This window comes from Halyomorpha halys, unplaced genomic scaffold (genome assembly GCF_000696795.3).
Source record: "Halyomorpha halys isolate HHAL.00 unplaced genomic scaffold, Hhal_1.1 Scaffold1035.1, whole genome shotgun sequence".
In the NCBI taxonomy this organism is placed as follows: Eukaryota; Metazoa; Arthropoda; class Insecta; order Hemiptera; family Pentatomidae; genus Halyomorpha; species Halyomorpha halys.
The window spans coordinates 331,651-351,622 of NW_027107491.1; the positions used below are offsets into that span (position 1 = coordinate 331,651).

The 19,972-nt window shown below is 30.7% G+C and overlaps 1 protein-coding gene across 7 annotated transcripts in view; it reads left to right on the forward strand.

Moving 5' to 3' along the window:
* The window catches only part of LOC106687979 (sphingomyelin phosphodiesterase), a 117,790-nt gene that overhangs the window by 60,970 nt on the left and 36,848 nt on the right, over nt 1–19,972 (forward strand). For 4 of the 7 annotated variants that reach the window (XM_067045850.1, XM_014432214.3, XM_014432215.3 and 1 more), the window contains exon 3: nt 19,695–19,754. The exons of 2 other annotated variants lie outside the window; for them this stretch is intronic. The gene's annotated coding sequence lies outside the window, so the exon portion shown is untranslated. Of the gene's footprint in view, nt 1–9,345; nt 9,425–19,694; nt 19,755–19,972 lie in introns of those variants that run through there. One more of the 7 variants, XM_067045852.1, reaches the window with a different exon arrangement.

Sequence of the window (19,972 nt, forward strand, 5' to 3'; positions counted from 1 at the left end):
TGGTTAAGGAGTTTGGAATGAAAAGACGCATATCTGTTTTGGGTCAAATCTGCAACGAATAGGATGTTAAGGTCTTTGTGAATGAGTTTATTTGTAACGTAATGAGCATCAAGGATTTTAGGTAGGATTTTGGATTGTAACGATTGGATGCTGGAAGAATTTGATGGTTTGGTGGAGCCCCAGAGCTCAATTGCATATGTCCAAATTGGTCTGATTTGATAAATTTTAAATTATATTTCGTATATAGGTTGCTAAAAAATAATTATCAATGATTCATTGTTACACTCGATTGTGGTTTTTCTATCGAGTTAGTCAACCAGTTTCCTGAAACGTCAAACACAATCGGTATACCCAGCTGTTCGCCTGGAACGCACTCAGCTTGCGAATGCTCTAATCTCCTTGAACGTGCCTCATATCCCATAAGAAGCAGCTGCTTGGGAAGGCCAACTTGCCTTTGCCTCCTGTATCTCTTTGGAAGGCTCTTTGTCCTTCGTGGTGTTCAGTGTTGTTCCATCCTCCAGCCAGTGAGCTCTCTCCAATCAACCTCTTTTCCACCGTTGAACTTTCCTTTCGAAACCACCGAATTCTTGGTGAGTCCTTCATATTGTCCTATTGTATTGTATTTCTTGGGTTATTTTCTCCAATATCGACCTACATTTTACGCCTTTTACTTTTTCACGTTTAGGGTAAAATTATATGGTGAATGATGCACTAATGCGGTTTTAGTATAGAAATCTTAACAGTTCAGTTTTTTCTAACTATGCCTCTATTCGATAAAAATTCCTTCATTATCTTGTTCGAGACTGTTTGTTTTATTTAATTATAACAAAATATATCTATATAATCTCAACAATTCATATTAAATGTGCTACGTTTTGGCCAACCATAGCATTATCAATAACAATCGCAAATTTAGTTTCACAGCCTCACATTAATTAATATTATGACTTGGTCAGATATTATACAGTCAAAATTAACCTACATTCGGCCCTATTACATTAAAATACAAATTCCATTATTTTCAAATTTTTTTTTACTTTATTACTTATCCACAATAATATTATTTATGATAGCAAAACAATATATTTTGCAAATTATAGAATTTGTATTTTAATGTAATTGGGCCGAATGTAGGTTTATTTTAACTGCATGATATTTGGCCTGGACATAATAGCCTACAAATTTGATTAATTAATGTTAGGCTATGAAACTAAAATTAAGATTGTCCTCGATAATAATGGCCGTGTTGGCCAAAACGTAAGACATTTAATATGAATCAATAAAGACTTGTTGATACTACTTGCGGATACATTTTTTTTTATAATTGAGTGCATAATTTTGTGTAAACCCCCATCAATACCTAAATATGTTAATTGAGACGTAATGTAAATCTCATATTAATGTTTCTTCCCTTCGACGTCGAAATGCTCTGAAATTGATTGACCAATGACAGAATTGATTGACCAATGACTTTCCTAGAATACTAATTTAGAAATTTTAATTACTAACCCGAAAATTAATAATTAAATTTAAAATGTGATCACGGGTGTCCTATTTTTTTTTTTTTATAAATTTTATTTATTCATACAATCATGCCAACATACACATCAATAGAGTTATCCTAATATCCGTGATGAAGAGTGATGAGCCTAGAAAACTTTTTTGGAAATGTTAAAATATATAATAAGGAACAAGTTTATTTAGTAAAATACTAAATATAAAGTTAAAATATAAAAAAAAAAAAAACCTTCAAGAAACGAAAAACAAAACTTCTTGTGATAAGAAATTTATAAATTATTGTTTACGAAGGGGCAAAATTAGATGAAGTATTATTTATATTAATTCCTTTCACCTTCTGACCTAAATTGTTTTTTAGCGTGCCTTTAGGTCAAATTTAAATTTAAATTATTTTGACACAAAGTATAATGAATATATATATATATATATATATTTCAATTCTATGCTAAAATTCCAGCGTCCAATAATAAATAACAGCTCCAATAATCAAAATTGTCTCAAATATTTCATATTTTCGTATGTTCTTTTATATATGTTTCCATCGGTTATACTTCGCTGTATAAATAAATAAATTAAAACATAATAGGCCTTTGCGCTCATTGGAAATTATCGGAGGGAGGGTGGCAACACATTTTATACGTTTTATAGCCCTTAGAACCTCAGGGAGTTTTTAGGATTTACACATGTATTTATTTATATTTTATCCCTATGCTACTCTAACTCTAAAGACTCGGGTTCAAATACGGCTGTTGCAGATTATTATTTATTATATTGCAGTAGCCAAGTCAACCCTGTGAAATTTGGAGCCCTCCTCAAGTGGGTATCCTTAATTGAAAAAAAGTCTGTTAGTTGAACGTAATCTTGAAAAAAATCGTTATTTTTTATCACCGTTATTTTAAAAGCAGTACTTCCCTACAAAGTACTGGCCAATGACCCTTCATGGGTTGTAGTGGTAAATATTAATAATTAATTTATATATTTTATATATTTATTTCTCCCTTACATTTCTGGACACCCTTTGCATTAATGAGCTCTGACTTGAGATTCTATATTTAAGGTTCATTTATAGGCAGAACATTGGAAAATAAGTCGGGATGAATGTCATTTCTCACCACGTTACTTTTTTTATGAGAGAGTTTCCAATAGGATTTGGATGCTTGAAAATTTTTATTTGCATTGAGTTGATTTTAAGGAAATGTCTTTTTGAGGATCCCAACTTTTCCCTTCATTTCCTTCGCGATTCTTAAACGAATTAAAAAATAAAAATACCTTTTATCTTCTTTCCAAAAATAAAGGAAGAGACGCAACCATAATGTACTTCTGACGCTCGCGATATTTTTATTTACGTCAGTATTAAGATTTACAAGCTGTCCACATCAGTAACCGTTTTGCGCCCCTTAAACTAATGTTAGTTAAAAGGATTTTTATGTTTATTGCATATAAAAATGCATGCATACACCTTTATGTATATCAAAAATGATTTGTCAAAAGAAATTTTTTTTAAATAATTTTTAAATAAATGCAAAAATTTATTTTATTATTCAGTAATTTTAATATTATAGTAAATTTTTTTGAATAGAATATTTTTTAATTGGAAATTATTTTTGATATCGTTGATATTACGTAAATAAGATGAATCAAAAAAATTTCAAATATTATATTTTTTACTTTACTCGGTTTTGGAGTGTTATTTTTGGATAACAACCCTGCAATGTGTTTATGTTGTTGAGGTCAGATTGTTGCATGTAGTTAAACTAATTAGTAACTCTGAATATTCAATTAGAAATACCAAATAAAATAAATTACGGCAGTTGCTAATAAGCTAAATCGCCCTTTTAACAGAACACCAACGATATATAATTATCATAAAACTAGAAGAAAAAATAATGCAATCGTCATTATTTCTTAGGGAAGAATTTTTTACACTAGTTAGTTTATTCTATGACGTTTTAAATTTTATATTATTATTATTATAGATTTCACTCATACATTTGCCTACTTCATTTAGCATTCTACATGAATTTATTCTATAATATTTTATGAAACTACATATCCCTCTTTTATTACTAAAACCAACTCATAAACAACTTTTTACCTACAAAAGTACCTACTGAAGTAAGGCGTATAGCTTTTAGAGTGACAAAAGTACTTTAGTTTGAATAGTACTCTTGTCTCACATACAAATATATTTCGATACCCTTTTATGACTACTTCACGTCAAATATGGACTTAATGGAGTGCTTGGAGTGGAGACGATTGCAAAACGAGCTTTCTGTTTATGACGGGTCGAATGAAACGTGGACAAAATGTTACTGTTGGATATGTCTTTAACAAATAAGCATCAGTCGAACCGATATATCTTCGTAAATTAAGTCAGTCTGGCTTTGGAATGACATGACTAACCTAGTAAGCTTCATTTTTTTTACCAACAGATAAAGATTCTGGCTCACGTGTTACTACATATTACTTCCACTTACTTAAATATAAAAAGAGAATATGGTCGGGGATGTGGTCAGCAAAGATAAACAAATAAAAAAAAATTATTTATTTGTACCGACGTTTCAACCTGAATTTCAAACCTTCATCAGGACTGAAAAAAAAAATTGTTAACTTTAATTTAAATAAAATAAAAAAAAATCTTAATTCAGAGAACGATAAAAGAAAATAATAACAAACGAGGAAATACACATAACAATATTAATTAAAATATGTAATGGATAGTTATTTGAAAAGTTAAATATTCTTTATGGGTTTTATGATAAAATAAATACTAAAAGCAATGTCAATTTAATAAAACAATATTTCTTTTTCAAAGTACAATAAGCTAAAAATAAATAAATAAATAAACCATATGAATTTTAATCCTGTAAAACTAACAAGGGAAAGCTATGCACGTTTTTTACCAATTTCAGGAAAATTGAACTTTTTTGGTGATACTAGAACGAAAAATATCAGACTTGTGTTCCAGAGTTCTTGCCAATTCGAAAAATTATATTGTATTCCACCTTTGCTCTGCATGTACACCAATCAATTTATTTTTTTATAAAAAAAAAGAACATTATCGATTGCATTAAATGTGTTGTAAGAATTACAAAAACCAAACTTGCAATAAAGTAGGCCAACTATTGTTTTCTGTTTTTTAGGAAAAATCAAATCAGTGTTTTTGAGACTCTTATAAACGAATGTTCATATAAAACCAAAATTATAAATTTTGTTGGCTTACTTACTTTTCTTTAAGCCTAATTTTTAAAACTCATTATTGAGTTTAAACAATTATTAAACAAGAACAACAATGTATTGTTTTTATTTTTATGAAAAAAGAAACAAATCAATTGCTATATAATAACCATTGAATACATGCAAAACAAAGGCCGAACACGATATAAAATAAAAATTAAATAATATAAAATTTGTATTCTAGGTGCTAGGGCGCTTTGGCAAGGAGTGTCCTCTGACACGTGAAATTATGCGCAATCAATTATGAAACAATAATTGACACATTTTACTATATTTCTTGTTGGAATTGGAACATTATTTATATTTATTATTTCTAGATATGAATAGCCTTTTGAACATTTATTGGCTAATGTATGTAGTTTAAAGTATATTATACTCGTAACATATATTGCAAAAGTGTTTCTAAAGTGCAACATCTCAAAAACTACATTATCTCTAAGAGTGTACTTATGTCACTCTTACTGAAGTAGGAGAAGGAGGGGAGGGGGAGAATATTTAAAGGTGGACAATGGCGGTAGCTCCATTCTATGCCAAGTAAAACACGGAATCCTATCCGTAGTATTTCGGAATGGTGTAGAACTGTCAATATTCCAACTCCATAATAGTTAAAATATATCATATAGATTGTATATATGTTACAAAAAAGATATGAATATATGTGAATAACTTACGGTTTTGTTCATTTTTTACTGTTAATCATTGCAAAGAATATAAATATTAATTGAAAACTTTAAGAGGATTTCTGAAATTCTTACCACTTCAATTATTTTATACACCTTTTTGGGAGTTAAGTTTGCATTCCAGAGTCACTATTTATATTCCATTAATTCTCAAGAGATATATTAATCCATACATTGAAATATCTGTACACTGTAAATTTTGTAAAATAAAAACTGTGCTATCAAATTACTCTTGGTAAGTCGATTATAGTGAAAAAGTTGCTACAACATCCCACCTTAAATATGTTATTTCAGTTTTGTACAAATTTTTGTTTCTCAACTAGGATTTTCACATGCGCACAGAGAGACTATTTTGCGATACTTGGTTATTTTGATTCAAGGGACCTTCAAATGTTTAAAGTTGAAAACTGGGATTAAGATTTTGCCACAATCGCAATACTTCCCATAACTATATAATTCATTTTATTTTTAATGAGGTGTTAATAGTAGAGCGTAGATTGATATGAGGAAATGTACAAATAAACATTTAATTAATATTTTAAAATAACGGGTGTCATCTAGTGTTGTGGATTTTTCAATGGTGATTCACGCATCTTGGCCGTTGACCCTGGCAACTGGCCCCCACGTTGTTAATTTTTATGAACTTCTTTTGTTATATTTTTTTGTAATTGCTATGTATTAATTTAAATGAAAGATTCGTTTGTTTTTGTAGATCTAAAAAATATATTGTACATATTTCTTAAAACATTAAATGTTACATCATTTACTATTAGTAGAAAACATTTTTCAAAGAGAAAATTTTATTTTAATATTTAAAATTACCCACTTCTTCTAAAATTGAGTAGATATAAATTAGCCATGGATTCTAATGATTGAACAATGAAAGAAAAAATATCATCTGGATAAATATGAATCTAATTAAATTTTTGTATATTCTATAAAATAAATCTTATTTTGGTATTAGACTTTAATTACTTTAATTTTTCCTCAAATACTAAAAGTTGAAAAATTAAAAGTAAGAACTGTTCAAAAAAATATTTTCGAGACCTTACTTAATTTACAAGGTTTTAAAAATATTGTAAGAATAATTTTTTTTTTCATTTCTCTTAAGGATAAACTTTATGTTCATCACCCATCATTGGAATCAAATATTCATAGTTATTCTTCTTGTTTAATACTTTATAGCTAATGGTAATGAGAATAAATTACAATGGAATGGGACTTCAGGATTGTAAATGAATTTAAAATTTAAAATGCAAATTAATTTCTATTTTTACCCATCAAGATCTTTTGATTCTCAATCTTCACGTCTTTATTATTTCTGTTTAAAATTTATTGTTGGTAAAACGTCTTAATTCCCTCTTCAGTTTAAAAATAAATAATGTTAACTTGTTTAAAATTGAAACAACGTGTTTGATGTGGAAGTTATTTTTTATTAAAAAATATTCTTTTTTTTTATTTTCGAACTTTACTGCCGTAGTTAGATTTGAGAGCGATTTCAAAACGATGTCGTTATAGCGTTATGTGATTTCTCCTTCATTCATAGGACACCTGTACTTAACGCTGAGTGGGTCAATTAATCATTAAAGGATAAATGTCCATTTAGGAAAATCTGTTTTGTTTTTTATGTGATTAAATTTTATCTCAAGTGAAAAAAATAAATTAATCACTTACATATACGCATATATGTGGGAGCGGGTAGCTCAGTAGTAAGGCACTGTGCTACTAACTCCAGAGAATCGGCTTCGAATCCGGTGGATAATTATTTTTTGTTTCATTATAGTCACGACTGTGTTCAGGAGCTCTCTGGGGGTCTACCCACCTTCATGAAGTAGGTACCCTTTATTGGTTGAAAACCTTGTGGTCGAGCGTGATTCTGACAAAATCACCTTCTTGCACAACCGTTGGTCTAGTAACAGTATTTCCTTACCAAGTACTGAACCCCTTACACTATTTAAGGGTTGTAGCGGTACAGATTAATTTATTTTTTTATGCATAAATATCCACATGCTGTCCAATCCCGTACCGCCAGGTCCCGTTTATCTGACATCTAACCTCCATCAAACCGAACTGCTGCGTTTTATAAATCGTTTTTTACCCGAGTTGCATATCTCTGGAACTCCTTTCCATCTAACATACGTCATGTACCTTCCCTTGTTAAAATCCATTATATTTAACTATCTTTCGCTTCACCAATCTGACCCATAATTATAATAGTACAGATATTTTGTAATCAACTTTTTATTTAGTCAGTTAGTTTTTTAATTAATCTATTTTTTTACTGTAAATAAGTTATAATTATGTGGGGTCTCACTGTTTTATGGCCAATAAGTGTTATTATAAACTTAAAATTGCCTTTGTAATCGTTCTGAAGGGACCTATTCCCAGAATAATGAACTATTTTTTCATTTCCTTTCATAAATATAAGAATTTAAAAACAAGTTTAATTTCATAAGAAACTGTTAAAATGGAATGATATTTATCAAGAAGGATTTTTTTGACAATTGATGTTTTGAACAAGCTTCGGAAGTTTTCAGGCTGTAAGTATATATATATATTACATTTTCTGAAAGAGTTGGTGAGGACAGAGGTCAAGAATAAGAAAACAAAATAGTTATATAAACAATTATTTTAGTCTTCTTCATCAGCAATCTTCAACTGAATATGGATTTGAAGATTTCCGATAGATGTATTTAATTTAATATTAATTTTAATTTCTATTTAACACTGCAGGCGAGGTATTTAGTGCTATTCTGTTCAACTAATATAATTTTCGGTTACCTTATTTTTTCAGTAAACATATATAACATACATTTATAATGTATAACTGAATACAAAGAGATTTTAATAGTCACCAGACCGTAAATTTTATTAATTGAAGTATGAATAGATTCTCTTCTACTATTTCGATATCGATTATCGACTTTGAGTTCTTCAGTTCCCAGTTGAACACCTATACTTACTTCTTCATTTTTGTTTAATTACGGAGTGGAAACCTCGCAATACTGTAAATACCTTCCAGGAAATTATTTCCATTTTATTTTCGACCTGTGTGCTCGCTGTTAATAATAACCCATTTGGACAAACGATTAACCTGGAATCCTCACACAAGACTGAAAAGACAGGAAACTGCACGTCGATTTCGACTATTACAGCACTTACTAGACAAACGGTCTATACTTCCAACACATTACAAAATACTGATCTACATGACTGTAATAAGGCCAATCTGGACATATGGAGTTGAGCTTTGGGGCTCCACTAAACCTTCGAATTCCTCTCGTATTCAATCCTTACAATCCAAAATCCTTCGTAAAATCCTCAATGCTCCTTACTTTGTCACAAATAAAATTATACATAAAGACCTTAATGTTCCCTATCTAGCCCGAACCAGATATCACTCCTTCCATTATAAACTCTCCAACCACTCAAACCCCCTAGTTTCTAATCTTGCATCCTCTTCCATTCCTGACAATCCTCCGAGGCGTCTGAAAAGAAGATGGCCACGAGACCAGCTAATGTAAAATGTCATTAGAGTGCTATCAATGAGTAGTTTCTCTACACGCCTGTAACACTCCAATTTAACTTAGATCAGATTTACTAAATGTATTATAATGTACAGTTGTAAATAGCAATAAATAAATATTAATAAAAAAAATTTTTTTTCGACCTATTATGAAAATGGAAGACACGTGCAAATCGATTATATCACGTTCCATGCGATAGAACTAAATACATATACGAAAAACAAATACATAATAAAAAGTATCTAATTTAGTTTGTAATGGAACTACGAAGATATTGGACGCTATTGTGGCCCTTGCATTCTCAATTGAGTTGCCTCAACAACACAAGGAAGCTATTATTGCCGATTTAACCTTTCACATCATCATTCAGTGGACTGCGTCATTCGTGGGCCACATCTCAGTAAGAAACAACCAGCTGATGAGATAAAATATTCCACATCTCAACTTTATACTTAATTTAAGGTATGTAATTTTATATTCGGATTCCGGAGTGTTTAACTTTTGATTTTTAACGTTCGTTCATATTCTTGGTAAATATATTTTAATTATTATCTTTTATTAAATATTAGTTGTTTTTTTTTTTTTTTACTTTCACGACTCAGTTTTCTTTTATGCTCTTATAAACGTTATCTATAATGGTGCTGTTGTCATGTTTTTTTTTTGTAAAACGAGCTTCTTATAGAATTAGGTGATTATTAGAACCGCCACCCAGGTCACATACTTGGACCTCCATGGACAGTGTGTTGATGTGTGTATACTGGAGTGTGCTAAAACAAAAAACTAGTTGGACGAGGTATGTTTTCGGAAAAAAATTTGGGACACATACTAATTTTTTTTCTATGAATAGGGTAAGAGAAGAACAATGCAACAAGATTACTCATATTAGGAGCAGTAAATGCCTAGAATGGAAGAAGCAGTCTATGGAGGAGAAAACTACCCGACAGACCCCTGAAAAGTAACTTCTGGAAGAAGCAGTCTGTGAAATTATAGTTGAAAAGCTAGATTATGATCAAGATGCTCCTAAACAAACTAATGAAAATTCATGCGTCTGCAAGCGTGTGAATGGGTTATTTGGATTAGCTGGTGCTCGCAGGACTGAGCTGATTGTCGCTTTTTGGGCTCAAATCGAATTGCGCCCATGTTGCGTCCACACGTTTGTACCCCGTTAATATTGTTTTAGAGCTGCCTACAGATGAATATGTGTGATCTTAGAGTTTGAATTAATTAAAGAGTTTCCCAACCTTAGGAATCAATAATAAACCCTAGTTTAAGATTTTATATTTTAAAATTGTATGGATCGAGTGTAAATTCTTTGTTTTAAATTATGTCAATTAACTTTAGATGTTTAATTTTGTGTAATACAACTCAAATATACTCCCTTAAAGACATTATATGTTTCAGTAATTGATTGATAGATATTACAATCTGCCACACAGTTGTGGGCAATAGGTAATAGTGATGAGTAATCTCATACATACTAAAATAAAAAAAAAATAATAATAAAATAAAAAAATAAAATAAATAAAAAAAATAAGATAAAAATTTAAAAAAACAAAACAGATCTCTGAAAATATATACAAACAAAATAATAAACAAGATGACCATAATCAAACTATCTGTATGAAAAATTAATAAATAAAATAACATAATGATAAAATAATATATACAATATTTACACAATCGACCTGAGGATCCCTGAGCCCACTCTATCCCCCACGTGTGAGGGGTAGAGCAGAGCTCAAAAAATCCCAGCGCCTCCCTCTCGCCGCATCACTGGTAATGAGCCAGTGGAGGCTGAGCAAGTGCGCTAAAGCCGCAAACACTCAACTTGAGTGGAGAATCTGACCATTGCCAGAGCTCCAATTGTCCATTTTTATTTTACAATAAGTCTCTTGGCCACTGCCGTTTCAACCTTCTAGGTGGGCTGTAGGGATGGGTGGAACTAGATAAGGTTTGAATCAAAGGATTAGGATGGTTGGAAAGGTTCATATGGAATTTTGAGAATTTGGTTGGTATGAGATCAAGGACAAAAGGGATATACAGTAATTAAAGTGATTGATAAAAATTCTAGAACGAAAGTTAAATTTATATGTTATTATTTATTTGATTTTTTATTATGTACTGCCTGCTTTGCCTTTATTTTTTCCCCTTTGTTTTCGCCTACTTTTATTTTGTCTCTTTTATAATGAATATAGCGTATAGCTGACACGTAAAAGTCCCAAGTCCACCAAGTTTGCCTCTTCGGAACACGCAAGCGTGAGGATACCGGCGTTGGTTACTTTTTTAAACTAGTTGTGTTGGTATTTTGGATTTGAACCATAGCAAACATGTGAATACGGCTTTAGGATGCAGATGAAAAATCTGTCTATAATAATGCATAATGCCCAGATGTACCAGTTGTATGTATAATGTACCAGAGCAGACCAGATAACTTTCAGTACATATAATATTCTCATACTCATTTACTTTCACTGTAAATTGCTTGACCTACTAAATAAAATATTAATATTTTTCCAATTTTATATTAAATGGAGAGCTCTCTCTAAAAAAAAACTTAAGATTGCAAAATTTAACAAAACGTTTTTTCAGTTGGAAAATTTTATTCTAACCTAATCCATCGGTTGTTAGCAATGATTATAGCAATGAATCCATCATTAATTCTTAACGAAGGCTCTCATGTGCCAAAACTGAAAAATAATCAATTTGGTCAAAGGCCTTTTTCCTTATAGTTGTGAGGTTTGAAGAAATGTCAGTAATAACCTTTTTGAAGGTCCTCTTGAGGTATTCTCACTTTTACTTACCTCAATTTAACTGGAAGAGATTATTGTAGTATTTAGGGTTTAAGAAAACTAAACAAGACCGATCGTTAAGTGGAAGGATTGCTTTAAGGACGATGTTGGTAGTTTGAATTTGGTAAGAGACCGGTAGAAAGACTGCAATAGATAAGGTAAATATCAGCATCGAACCATTTGGTTTGATTACCTTTTTATTAATTTATCTGTAGGTACTAATTATTCTTCTACCTATGCCAATTTACTTACTCTTATTCCTATTTATTCGAAATCATCACGGTTCCGCGCCTGATTTAAAAATCTATTTATTTCGAGACCTATTAATAGTTCTACTTAATCGTATATTCTTAAAATGTGAAAACTTTATACTCTTAATAAATAATTGTTGTCCATTTAGTCGCTGAAAAGGAAAAAAAAGGTATAGGTAATGATTGTTTACTGTCGAATAATTAAGTGAAAAATGAGTTGCTTGAGAATTCTGTAAAAAAGTATACCGTTATGAGAGAATGGAACCTCCTGGACAAATGGCTTTAGTCCCAGGACGTGCTCCAATTGCTCTGAAAGCAGTGGATATAGCTGTACTATTTCAATCCTTCAGTCCTTTATTTCCATTGTGCCTCCTTTATCACGTATATGCCACGTGCTTCCACTCCCAGAATGAATCTGGCCCATGTAACTGTATACAACATTTTTTTGTTTAATCAGCCTTCTTTAGTACCATAAAATAAATTTTAAAAAACAACAAAGCTTTCTTTTGTTTATTTCAAAATAAAATATAATTTTCAAATTACATACATTTCTGCAGTAATTTGACATACAAATTAATTAGTAGTTAATATCTACATCCATAAGAACATAATGTTTAATATATATTTTCGTTTGATGTCATTAAATGCATATCATTGTAACTTTTTTCCCAAATTAAATGACCTGCAAATTCAGCTCTGAAATCATAAGTTTCCATTCATATTTCATGGCTTCTGTACGTCACCGAGGAGAAATAAGTTCAGATGGGAAATAAAATCGTTCCCCACGTTCTGAATGAAGGGTTTCAGTATTGAAGGGATTGAAATGTGTTTATACTTTGTTGGCCTGGTCATTAGTATAAGTTATTAGGGGATTCCACCATTGAGAGGTGTCCGTTATAAAACGTTTCATTGTATATTGATTTATTTTGCTAAATAAAATAGGATTTAACTGTACCAACACCATTGAAGGGAAAGATATTGAAAAAACTTTATTAGGAAAAAATATGCTGAAAACCTATATTTATGAAAAATACAGATGAAATAAAACACTTACTTAAAGTTCTTATCAATTAAGTTATTAGGGTGTAAAAAAAAAAATGACCGTTTTCTCAAATTCAAAATTTCAAAGGACTGTAAATATTTTAATCCTATTTAATACTTACCAATATTTAATAATCCCTTTAGAGCATTCTCTAAACTTCTTTAATTCCTTTTAACTTTTTCAAAAAAAAGTCTCAGTTTAGTTATTTGTTTCAAAAAAGAAACATGAGCAGTGTCCTACGAAATCCTTGTAATTTTAAGGTATTACTGGAAACAAAAATGAAGGTACTCGTGAAATTATTAAATGAAGGGGAAGGTGTCCTTGAGCAGCGCACTGCGGGGCGTTGGTTTGAAAAATTTAGCAGTGGAGGTACGACGTTGAAAAGGAAAAAGTGCTACGGGCGACCATTAATAGATAAAGATGAGGTTCTGCAGGAAGTTGCTGTCCAAATCTGTCCTCAAGTACTCGCCATGAAATATGGTGTGTCGAAAGATACTGTTAGAGGCCATCTATTCTCCATGGGGAAGGTGAAAAAGAACACCAGATTGGTCCCTCACTAACTTACTCCTCAGCAATTAGCAATCACTTTCCGTCGAACCAAAGAAAAGTTTAAAGAACTTCATGGGTTCGAACTCCTGCCTCATCCACCATATAGACCAGACCTCGCACCATTGGATTACTACTTGTTTTGACCTATGGCTCATTTCCTTTAAGGGGAAAAAATTGACAATTTTACGGAAGTTGAAATTGTTGTCCAAGAGTTCTTTGATAGCCATCCCATAGAATGGTATCAGCGTGGGATCAAGCAATTCGCTAGCAGATGGCTAATGACGGTAGGTAACAATGGAATATACTTTGATTATTAATTATATTTTATATCAAAGAAATAATAATACAAATATTTGGTTGAAAAACGGTGATTTTATTTTTTTTTTTTTTTATACACCCCATTAATTTAATAACTTGTTACTTCAAAAATTATCAAGTTGTAGCTGTTGGATGTCGTGTTCTAACTTTATTTATTTTCTCACTTCGATACTATCTTTTTAAATTATATATATTGTTTTTTGTCATTTTTAGACTATATATCTTATCAGTGTAAACTTAGGACTCTAAAATTTCAATAAAAAAATAATAAGTAAAATGTTCTCACTTACTTTGATGAAGTTATTTTAATAACTTCTTACTTCAAAAACTTTCATGTTGCTACTATTGTATGTCACATTCGAACTTCTAATTTCTTTTCTCACACTGATACTTTTTTTTTTATATTGTTTTCATGTAATTGTTCACATGAAAACAATATAAAATTCTTTATATCATGTGAATGTAAACTTAGGAATCTAATACTTATTGTCCTTGATTGTGGCAGCTTATATTTTCATTAAAAAAATAATTTAAAAAATTTCTCACTTATTTAGTTTTTTCTGGGGAGGGTTGAAGAATTAGAAGTCAGAAAACTACCGAAATGGGTCAATATTAAAAAATATTTAAAATTTTGAGCTATTTTCTGACTGGTGTTGTCATACTACTAAGAATTTTCCTATTCATTACTGTCTATTATTTTTTTTTTTAAATATTTTCTTAACAATTAAATATAATCGTTTTAAAGTTTAACTTAGTTTTTTGAGTTATTAATGTCATCCCAGTATGGATAGTTCGCCAAATAAATGACGCGGTATTTTATATCTTATGACCTGTAGAAAAACATCTATAAACAAGATTTATTTTCGACAAATGTTAAAAACAGATTTATAGCTGAGAAGAAACTGCAACAAAGGCGTATCCTTGATACGATGTTTCTTCTTAGGAAGATTTTGGAAGAGTTTATCGAATTGGTAATTGCCGATTGCAATGAAGGCTGCCAACAAATATAAAAACGTATGGGATTCATATTTTCTAACACTGTGGCTTTATCTTTTACATTCCTACCATAAGGTCCTTGGTTAGTGGTTTCTGAAGAGTCATTGGAATCGGATAGAAGATAAAAGGTAGGGTAAAAATAAAATACAATTATTTCCTAGCCCACAATTTTAGGATTTGGTATTATACAGTGTGGTTTAAATTTTGAATTTAAATTCTTATTATAAAAACCTTAATGTACCATATATAACCGATTTAGCCCGAATCATTAGGATATGGTTAGAAATGGATTCCTTCAAATCGTTTTTTAGGTTTGGGTTATAATCAACTCGCTTGTTAAAATCATTAATTTATTCTGTAGTTGAAATGTAACGAACATCTAAAATATAAATGAAATATTTACAAGAGTTAGTTTTCTTGATTTTTGATTAGTAAAATCATAAATTACTACTTAAAAGTCTATTTATTATAGAAGTACATCAGTTTCAATCAATATAAGTAAATATGAAAGGAATATGGTCCGGGTGCGGTCAAAAAAACTCAAATAGTAGAATTATACTATTTTATAAGTATAATTCTACTATTTGAGTTTTCTTGATCGCACCCGGACCATATTCCTTTCATCTTTACACACGGTCAATCAATAATCTTCCATTACTATTTTTTTGTTCTTTTTTGACCGCACCCGGACCATATTCCTTTCATCTTTACACACGGTCAATCAATAATCTTCCTATATAAGTAAATGATTAAACTGCTTTAAAAGTAAAATAAAGTGCTTTCTAGTTACTCCGACAAAATTACATATGTAGAATTCATATTCATATGCAAACATTATGAAGCCTATTACCCCTATGAAGATAAACGTTATATTACATTAAACTATCTTTAATGTAATCTTGCTAACAGAAATCTTTACGTCCAATTCCTGAGCTATAGTTTATTATAAGTCAAAATTTTTGTTCAAATAACAATATTTTGTGAATTTATTTTGGCAAATATCATAAAAACTACTACTTCTGCGGAAAAAAAAACGTTATAAACTACTTTATAGCATTCATTTGAGTGCTAATAGATATATGTACGTCTCGTGGTTCCTGAGATAAATATTCCCCATCATAAATTCACTAGGTACTGATTTTTCAGTGTACATTTCATGAAATATGGCTTTAAAAAAAACTATATTTAGAGAGCTTTTGAACGTAAGCTGTTCTTCTAGGGCTCATATTGTAGCTCTAATTTACTCTACTTTAAATGATATTCTATAGGTTTTCTATTGTTGGTAGTTCCAAAAATATGCAGCTCTGAATGAAAAAAAAATTATTATATTATATATAGTTGACCGTAAAAATTTAAATATAAGAAGATGGTCAAGGTTGCAAAGTTCAAAGCGAAAGGTTGAACAGCAACTTTCCTTGCTTCCCTGTTCAACCTTTTGCTTTGAACAGCCCTGATGAAGCCCTGCAAAGTGGGGCGAAACGACGAACATTAAAATAGTTATAAACTATTTGTTCTTTTTTTGACCGCAACCCTGACCATCTTCTTAATAAAATTAAAATTAATTTTAAAAAATATTATGCATATATAGTTGACCGTAAAAATTTAAATATAAGAAGATGGTCAGGGTTGTGGTTAAAAAAAGAACAAATAGTTTATAACTATTTAAATGTTCGTCGTTTCGCCCCACTTTGCAGGGCTGTTCAAAGCAAAAGGTTGAACAGGGAAGCAAGGAAGGTTGCTGTTCAACCTTTCGCTTTGAACTTTGCAACCCTGACCATCTTCTTATATTTATTTTTTTTTTACTATTTTGAAATAGCCGCCATTTTGTATGCCCCCTAATTATATTTGGCAGACTCATAAATTTTTATTAGTAATTAAACGTAGTTTTCATTAAAGTAATATAAAATTGAGGTGAAATAACTTACTTCTTTCCACCGGGCCCTTGGAATAATAGGAGTTCGAGTTAAAGGCCCAGACCCAGTGAGCCCTTAGCGTGGAAATCGTGCTGGGCATTGTACTGTGCCTTAGCTACTATTATGATACTTAGCTCCTTTTCTTATTTCTTTTTTTTTTTTTTTCAATTCTTCTTTGCCTCCATCCTCTTCGGTGCTTCCTCAATCTCCTAGCCTCTCTGAAAGAGCTCCTTCCACACCTCCAAACATAAGTAGGATGGACCAACAATTCCCTTCCATCCATATTGAAAACTAAGACATCGTATGTCGTCTGATCAAGACTATTGTTTTTTTATTCTTAAAACCACCTTAGAAGTTTTATTCTTTGACATTTTATGCTAGTCCTATCATAAATCTCTTCCCTTCTGAAATTTCTTGAGGAATGTCATTGCCGAAGCTTTTATTCTGTGCTTCATAGCACGGGACATTAATTTGAAATAAGGTGTACTTTGATCTATTGGCTTCCAGTTCGTTTCTTTTGATCTTTTATTCAGGAAGTTTCTATTTATAACTTTAAATATTCTTTCAGACGAGTTTACTTTCCCCTTGATGTTGTCGATAAATGTTCTATTCTATTCTTAGTGGTTCCAAACATCAAAAGCTTTTAACCTTTTTACCTATTAATATGAGGTCACTCATAGCTTTATAGGATATTTTGCAATTTTTTTCTAAAAATATATGATGAGTAAATAATTAAATCTTTAGCCCAAAAATTAAAACCCCCTCCCCCCCCAAAAAAAAATAATAATAATCATATGGATAGAATATAAATCTAAAAATGTTTATTTCCTTGAAATTAATATTTACATTTCTAAACACTATTAATCGTAAAAATACGAAGAAATTATGATTTATTCATATCAATGCTTTTGTAACATTTGTTTGTTTTATACAAATCAACAATTTTTTGAATACTTTATGTAGCTCAGCCCTGAAAACTTGGTAAAACCAAAAAAACCAAAAGATTTGCTGAAAACCAGCATTCCAGTGGATAGAGTTTTTCCCAATAAAGTTCGGTTGAGTTATCGAGTTTCAGCCTGGCATGATGTTTGGCCTCCATGAAATTCCAGGCGCTCTGCATCACTCCAGAAAGAAATCAACTCAGAATTTCACATTCATGGTCATTCCTCATTCCATTTGGTATGGAGCGGTTGGAGTAGAGTGATTGTGTTGGAGTGGCCGCCTTTTAACTAACATTGTCTAGTTTGTCAGAAGTATTCATCAAGATACTTTTCTCGTTAGAATAGTTTTTATGGTCATTTATCCGTGCTCTAACATCGAGTGTATTTATAGAACTTTTTTTATCACCTGCCATACCGTTTCTGGTATACAAGGTAGTTATCCTACATGTTACCTACCTATTCTAGAAAGAGTGGAAATCGAGTTTCATTCCTTTATTAATTTTAACCTTACAGACTGGATTCGAACCTGTACATAGTACTTTTAGTATATAGATATGTTGGACAAAAATTCTTTTGTGAAATGCCTCATTATGAATAAAGCTCATTAGAAGAGTTGAACATTACTGCCAAATAATAGCAAAAAATCTCTGAGAAGTAATCTTTAGTATGAGAAGTAATCGTTTTTTATATTTTATGTTCGCAAATGTTATAAATAAAGTAAAAAGCGGAATTTCAGTTGTTGTTTTTTATGGTGACAATCTTAACTATCAGTTATTTTTTAAATTAAAATAAACAAATGCCAAATGCATATTCTGACGACACTGTCCAATTTTCTTTTATTTTTTAAATTAAAATATCTGGTACAAAGTCTATATCCAACAGTCCTTTTCAAAAAGGTAACATATTTTATCCTACAAGTTAAACATTTAAATTAAATTATCTCATTTTGAGGTGTGTAATATAAACTACGACTAAATCTTTCTAATTCTGGTATAATAATAAAATAGATTCAACCTGGCCAGTAAATGCTATTGTTCATGATGTTCTATTTGTTTGTTTATTTTTTCTCAGAGAAAAAGAATTTCTGTAATTTGGACATTGTATTAACTCAAAAACAAAAGTAAACAAGGTGATAATGACAGATATCAATAGACTAAGGTTTAGTTTAATACAAAGAATAGATAACTGTTTATAAATAGTTCTATTTTTTATTTTTGTCTTTTGACAATACACGTGCTACCACGGTCTAAACCGAACTGAAACCGATTGCGATAACTGCTGGTTGAAACTGCTCTCAGTTTGACTAGATACACGGAGGGAAGTACTTCTTTGGTAAGCGCTCCTCATTTAATTTATCCTCTTGTAGTGATGTAAATAATTTTAAAAACTGTCAGCAAGTAAAAGAACAATGGTGTGTGGGAGTTGCAGAATTTAATTAGTCAGTCCATAAATTTTCTCCGTATCCTTCGTAGAACGTCAGTCTAGTTCCCATGAAAACCGAACCTATTCTTTTCAGTAAGACTTACAGTTATTTATATTTACTACGAAATTATTATTAATTATAATTACTATTATTATAAATTATTTTTAAATCGACACTATATTTCATAGCGGCTCTTTACATGCCAGCTTCTGTAAGTATTGATACTTTGTAAGTGGGATATATCAGCTTTTATCTTGCTCGATAAAATGTTTTTATTTACTGGCATTAAGCAATTATAATTGCATCAATCAAGTTATGAACCATATGATCATCATCCATTTGAAAGGATAATGAGAATACTCAATTAAATTTGTTTTTACTTTCAAGATTGTTTGCGCGCGATAACTGTTTATTTTTTCGAGTAGGTAGGTATAAATAGTAACATCTAAACAATAATTCAAACACTTTCTTGTCACGAAAAAATCAGCTCACGATTATTTTTCTTTCCAGGTTTCGAAAAATCAATGACAGTTCGTGTTGGGAAAATCGCCGACCTGTAACCAAATTCAAGTAAGTTATATTTATTTATTTTTTAAATATAATTGCGTGGTTAATATATTCTGTATAGAACTGTTATTCGTATTTCTATACGACACCTGACAACATGTCATGAAGCATTGATTTGTGTCATAATACTTCTACCGTCTTGACGAAAATTACTGTTGACGTCGCAATTTTCTTAAGCACGCGAACGAAATTTACTATCCACTGGAATCATTGTTAGCGAA